Consider the following 6000-nt stretch of genomic DNA (forward strand, 5'->3'; position numbering starts at 1 on the left):
GAGTAGGAGGGGTGGGAGGGCGGAGCCAGTTAGTATGTCGAATATGTAAATACACTGAGAACTCAGAGCTTTAAAATATACTACAAAATAGAATTATCCTCTATTTACGTTGTGAGTAAATCTAAGCTAGGGTAGGTACAAAAATAAGGGTAACTTCCTAAGAAGGATACAAACAGGGGGAGATAACTAAATATGTGAAAAACATAGATAAATATAAATAGAGCACCCACATAGACAGATATCTCCAACGCCATGTATACTGTTAGTTACTACATACATGTCCCAAACCAAGATCTTTAATTTATCTGTTATGCTGAGCCGTGCTTTCCCAGTTAACACAGCCCAACAGCGTCTTATTATAACATAAGGTGAAATTATATGCTATAAGATGGGATGTGAGATGAGGGGGGTCATCCACTGAAGCAATAGAGTTGGCCTGGGATGGGAGGAGAAATCTTAGTAAATCTGGATGGGGAAAAGACTGGAATAAATGGGCTAGCTTAGTTTGGGAGGATTACTACCTGCATGCGCTATAATATGTGGAAAAGTTTACTGCTAAAAGTACTAAGCGGGCTGCTATATCGCCTAGGTGAATCTAATGAATACTCTCGTAACGGCGTGACCTCAGTTACTTCTAAGGGGCTCCTTTGTATTCTAACTTGCTCGCCTGTCAGCTATATGCTAGGGAGCTGAGTAAAATATGCAAAAACTATTAAACAGTCTTAAGTGGTTATAACCATTATCCCCTGTCACCTCAAAATTACTGTATGTATAATCATACCGTAGATATGGAGTTTAACATACATTAGGCAGTAAACAGCGCTATTTCTATAAATACATATATGACCAAGTAAGGAATATACTGCATACTAACATTAGCAGTGATAAGAGAAACTGCAATATTATATGAACAAAAATAATTGAAGTAGAGTAAGCTAGCATTTCAAAAGCTTGTGAAGGTCTAAAACTAGATCCAATTAAACATTATGCCCATAGTCACCAGCTATTAGGGGGGGTCACTCTACTTCTGGTAATGTGATATAGTTAAGCGGTCAAGGCAGGATTAGGACCTCATGTGAGCTGATATGCAAGGCTAGTTCAATTCAAGTATAGCAGCAAAAAGCAACATATTCAAAAGCAAACATACAATCATTTTGTTAGTAGACTCCAGTTCAGATGATAATTACTATGTCCTGTAGTGGTTTGCCAGGATACAAATACGAGGTAGTCCCCTACAGAACCCCAGCATGCTTGCAAGAAAGTTATTTTGCATCTGGAATGCAATCTTAGAGAAGAGAACCTGTATTTAGAAAACTATGTAACCCCCAAAAGTGCAAACCTATAATGAGCTAGAATAAGCATTAGACATATAACAGTAGTTAGGGTAGTTTGTAACATGTTTTGCCTTTATAAGATTATGTGGCTACTATTACCTTACTAACATATAACCCTCAATGGATCTATATATATCTCAAGACGTAGGGTGACCAGTTGAGAAGTGGGGAGCTATAGACTAATGATCCATAAATGGGTAATCATATGATGACAACCATTGGAAACCGTATATTTGTCTAAGGGTGTATGAGGCAAATAAACAGACATTAAATATTAGAATGAACTGTGAGCACGAAGCAAAACAAAGTTATATAATGTCCTGGAGATAATGAGGCTGAAAAGGGAAACGCTTGTCCACAATAGAAGTGTAACTAACCCGCACTACAATCACCCAACTTGCTGCTATGAGTGAGAATGAGCTCTCCGCTGGATACACCTATTGTGCAGATTGCAGGGCTAAAGTAATCACCCTAGCCACCCGGATCAAAAGGGTCCAGAAGTGCTGCGGTATAAAATATAATGTTTCTCCTGCGTGGTTCAGATAGTGACCCATAGGGGTCGGCGGTGTTAGGGGCAGCAGATTAGGGGTTCATAGGGATAATGTAGGTAGCGGCGGTGTCCAGAGCAGAAGATTAGGGGTTAATAATAATATGCAGGGTCAGCGATAGCGGGGGCGGCAGATTAGGGGTTAATAAGAGTAAGGTTAGGGGTGTTTAGACTCGGGGTTCATGTTAGGGTGTTAGGTGCAGACTTAGAGAGTGTTTCCCCATAGGAAACAATGGGGCTGCGTTAGGAGCTGAACGCTGCTTTTTTGCAGGTGTTAGGTTTTTTCAGCCAAAACTGCCCCATTGTTTCTTTTCCAGATTACCTCTACCGTAAGCAACGCTGGTATTGAGGGTTGAAGTGTAGCTAAGTTAGGCTCAATGCAGCCCCTCAGACAACTCTAAATACCAGCGTTGTCTTAAGGGTGCGTTGGGAAAAAAAGCAGCGTTAGCTACGTGGCTTTTTACCGACAAAACTTTTTTGATACACATTAAGGAAAAAACAATTTTACAAGACACTGTAGCTTTAATAAAGATAAGATAATTGAAGCGCAGGGCCATTATCAACAGGGAAACATTTAATTATTGAACTGCTGTATTTAAGTTATAAACCATCAACATTTTTATTTATGTTCTACACAGATTCAATGCTTTATCGTTTGCAAACAAAAACTTACTGCTTACTCAGAAAAAAATATTGTCTTTTTCTTAGACTTAAGGGAATGTCTACACCTTAGTCATCTTAAAGTCTTACCTTAGATTAAGCTACAAATAGCCTCCTGCACCCCTTTCTATATAATGCAGCAGGGACAGTTAAAAAGTTATTTTAAAATGAATATTGTTTCTGTTTACTTTGCAATGGCTCCCAAGCTCCACCCACTGATGACATCACGATCTTGGCTACATCTAGTTACTCTGCTGAATAGCATTGACAGTCTGTTGAATCCAACTAGTGGGCCTTTTATAACTAACTAGTATTAAAGCCTGTGTACACGGGACAAAATCCCCATCCACTTGGAATCCCTCTTCCTCCCTCCTTCCCCTTCCCGGCCGCCCTCAACATTTTTTTTTACAGTGCAACGGTTCCGCCCCCCCTTCCCCAAATAGCGGGGTCTCACCACCAGCGCAGCTGGCAACGTGACCCGTGCTATTATTAGCAAAGAAACCCTTAACGACCAGTGACATACATGCTACATCGCAGTCATAAAGGGGTTAACATCACTCTCTTACTGTTACTTTTACTCTCGCTCCACAAATAAGGACAGGATCAGCAGGTTTATATCAGTCACCTGACACACATTATCCACCCTTCTGTTGTGCCTTCAGGAAAGCACACTCTGTACTCTGTATTTATAAACAACATCTGATTTCAAACTCCTATAACCTTTTAGTGATTAGTCTCTTATATTATTACACATGCAGCTTTTTCTTATGGTGACCTACATTTTAGAAAAATCACTGATCTTGGGAGTAGACAGAGGATTGATGTTGGGATTTTCTTATCCTCTCACAATAACTTTCAATGCATTTTCCTCTGCTTCATTCTTTACTTTTCACCTTTAATCAAACTATTAAATATATAAAACCATTTTCCACCTATTTGCTTTGTTTGACATTCATTGTGCAAGACCAACATAGGAATTTGAAAAGGTATAGTCAAAAAAAAAAAAGGTCAATAGTACCCAAAGAGTGTCAAGTACACCGTGTCAAGTAAATAAATTGCACAGACCTACAAAATTATGAATATGGAAAGGTCGCTCCTCAAAAAATAAAATATTAAATAACCTTAAACAAAAGAACATTAACAAACCCCCAACAGTAAATAAATAAATCCTCATCAATAGTGCTTACCCATTTCCACCAAAATCTGCATCCAGAACCTCCTGGGTTGTACCCACTACCACCATAAAGTGATAAACCCAGGACAAGTACCCTATCATTTTGATAACCCCCCCATATAAGAGTACAACTGTTGGTTACAATCAACATTACTGCCAGTGCTGAGACATTCCTACTTGACTGCTATTTGTAAGTACCCTATCATAGCTGAGACAACCACTAACCAATAACTGTATAAAACAGAATAGGCAGACAGGAGCCACAAAGGTGGTTTTGTCAATTAACCCCTTCTTCCGTTAATTCATATGGGGTTTGCTTGTGACCGGATATTATTAGCTGCCAAAAATTATAAATAAAAAAAAATATTTGGGCAGAAAAGAGCTAAGTGCCATTTTAAGGGCAATACCAAGCCAAATGCCCTTTTCAGGGCACTTTATATTGGGGGAGGGGTATTAATGTTAGAGGGTGGAGTTTGTTTTTTTAGAAAAAGAGCTGATTCACTTTAGGGTACTGGTTTTCAAACCTGTCCTCAGGCCTCCCCAACAGTCCAGGTTTTCTGAATTACCTTGAATTTGTTTGTTATTTTTTGTTATATTGTAACTTGTTTCTTTTTTTAATGTTAGGTATTTTTTACTGTAATGCAAGTTTTTTTGCTTGTTTTTGTAATGCTCAAGGTTTTGGTAGTTTTTTTAAAGATACGATTAGATTTCTTTTATTTTCAGGTACGTTAGTTTTTTTTTAAATATAGTTAGTTTTTTTTTTTTTAAAGGTAGGGTTAGTCTATTTTGGGTTAAATTAGGGGGTGTTATTAGGGTTAGGGTGTTATGTTAGCTAGTTTAGATGTTAGTGGGTTACTTTGCATTGGGGGCTGATGGTTTAAGAGTTATAAGTTTAGTAGGGACTTTGCAATGTGGGGATGGTGGTTTAGGGGTTAATAGTGTAGAAAGTTACTTTGGATGGGGGGTGGCAGTTTTAAGGGTTCATAGTGTAGTTTTGCAACTGTTTCCTCCAGACAAACTCTAGTTTGAGTGGTAAATGTGATTGCATTCACACATTCACATTTACTTGCAATTTATAATACGAGGGCACATTACCGCTCAACGCTACCCATAGAAAATATTATGAGCGTAAATTACCGCAAGTTCACACGTACAAATTCATGGTAATTTTAACAGCACGCCACCTGTAATATGGATTTCAGCGTAAAGAACATTGCATTTACTCTTCTTGAGCTAATGATTGCACGCCACTCATAATCTAGCCCTAAGTAACTGCATAAGTGCTAAATCAACTAAAAGGGACAGTTTACTCAAAAACTTTCTCACCTTTATTTTGTTCCCAATGATCCACTACCTGCTAGAGTGTATTAAATTGATTACAAGTATTCCCTTTACCCTTAAATTGGCATTTTAAATAGTTAATTTAGCCTGTGGTAATCCCCACCTATTCTGAAGATTTCTGGCCTTAGGTCCAAGCTATAGATAAGGTGTGTAAACACAGCCAGCAGAAGAAATTACACTCCAGTGGGGTAAAGAAGAGATAAGGTAATACAATGTTAATTTTCCATTTCTCTCTCCAAGTATTGGTCTTTGGTTTATGGACAGAGAAGCATTTATATGTACAAAACGTGATAAAGTAACAAGATCTTATTATACCTACAAGCTCAACCCATTTTATTAGGTTGTGTTTTCAAAACACAAAATCATCTATTTTATATACACAAATAAACCTTAAAAAGCTAATTCTCATACATTTTATACTCTGCAGTTGGTAAAAAAAGTAATTGGAAACACATTAAGGGAAAAACTGTTTTACAGTATACTGTCCCTTTAAGGAAAGAGAAGTGGGCAGGCTACAACAGACTTTTTACTTAACTGCACATGTACAGAGTTCATGCTATTTATGTGTATTTCATATTGGTTAGCAAGGTTTCTTTTTTTTGGGGGGGGGGGCACGGAAATCAGTGAAATGAAAACACATCAAATAATATGCTCTTTTAATCAATTAAAGCTGCATTATTCATTGCAAATTCTTCTCAGATGTGAAGGTTTATTATCATACAGCTTACAATTTGTGTTTAACCCATTAACGACTATGACATACCTGCTATTATACCCTCCCTTCTGTTGGCCTACAAAAATAGCACTATTAAAAACACAGTCCCCATAGAAAGACCAGCAATGTACATGCATCTCTGGTCGGTAAGGGGTTAATGCTTTTGGTAATTTACTCTTGAACCTAATACCTTACAATTTGACTCCTTGTTCTGATGTCTTTCTTTTTC

General features: G+C 37.8%; 1 protein-coding gene across 1 annotated transcript in view; it reads left to right on the forward strand.

Annotated features, from left to right (window-relative positions):
- The window catches only part of LOC128655953 (cytochrome P450 2K6), a 121107-nt gene that overhangs the window by 11938 nt on the left and 103169 nt on the right, over positions 1 to 6000 (forward strand). The gene's annotated exons all lie outside the window — the stretch shown is intronic.

This window comes from Bombina bombina, chromosome 4, assembly GCF_027579735.1.
Source record: "Bombina bombina isolate aBomBom1 chromosome 4, aBomBom1.pri, whole genome shotgun sequence".
NCBI classification, from domain to species: Eukaryota; Metazoa; Chordata; class Amphibia; order Anura; family Bombinatoridae; genus Bombina; species Bombina bombina.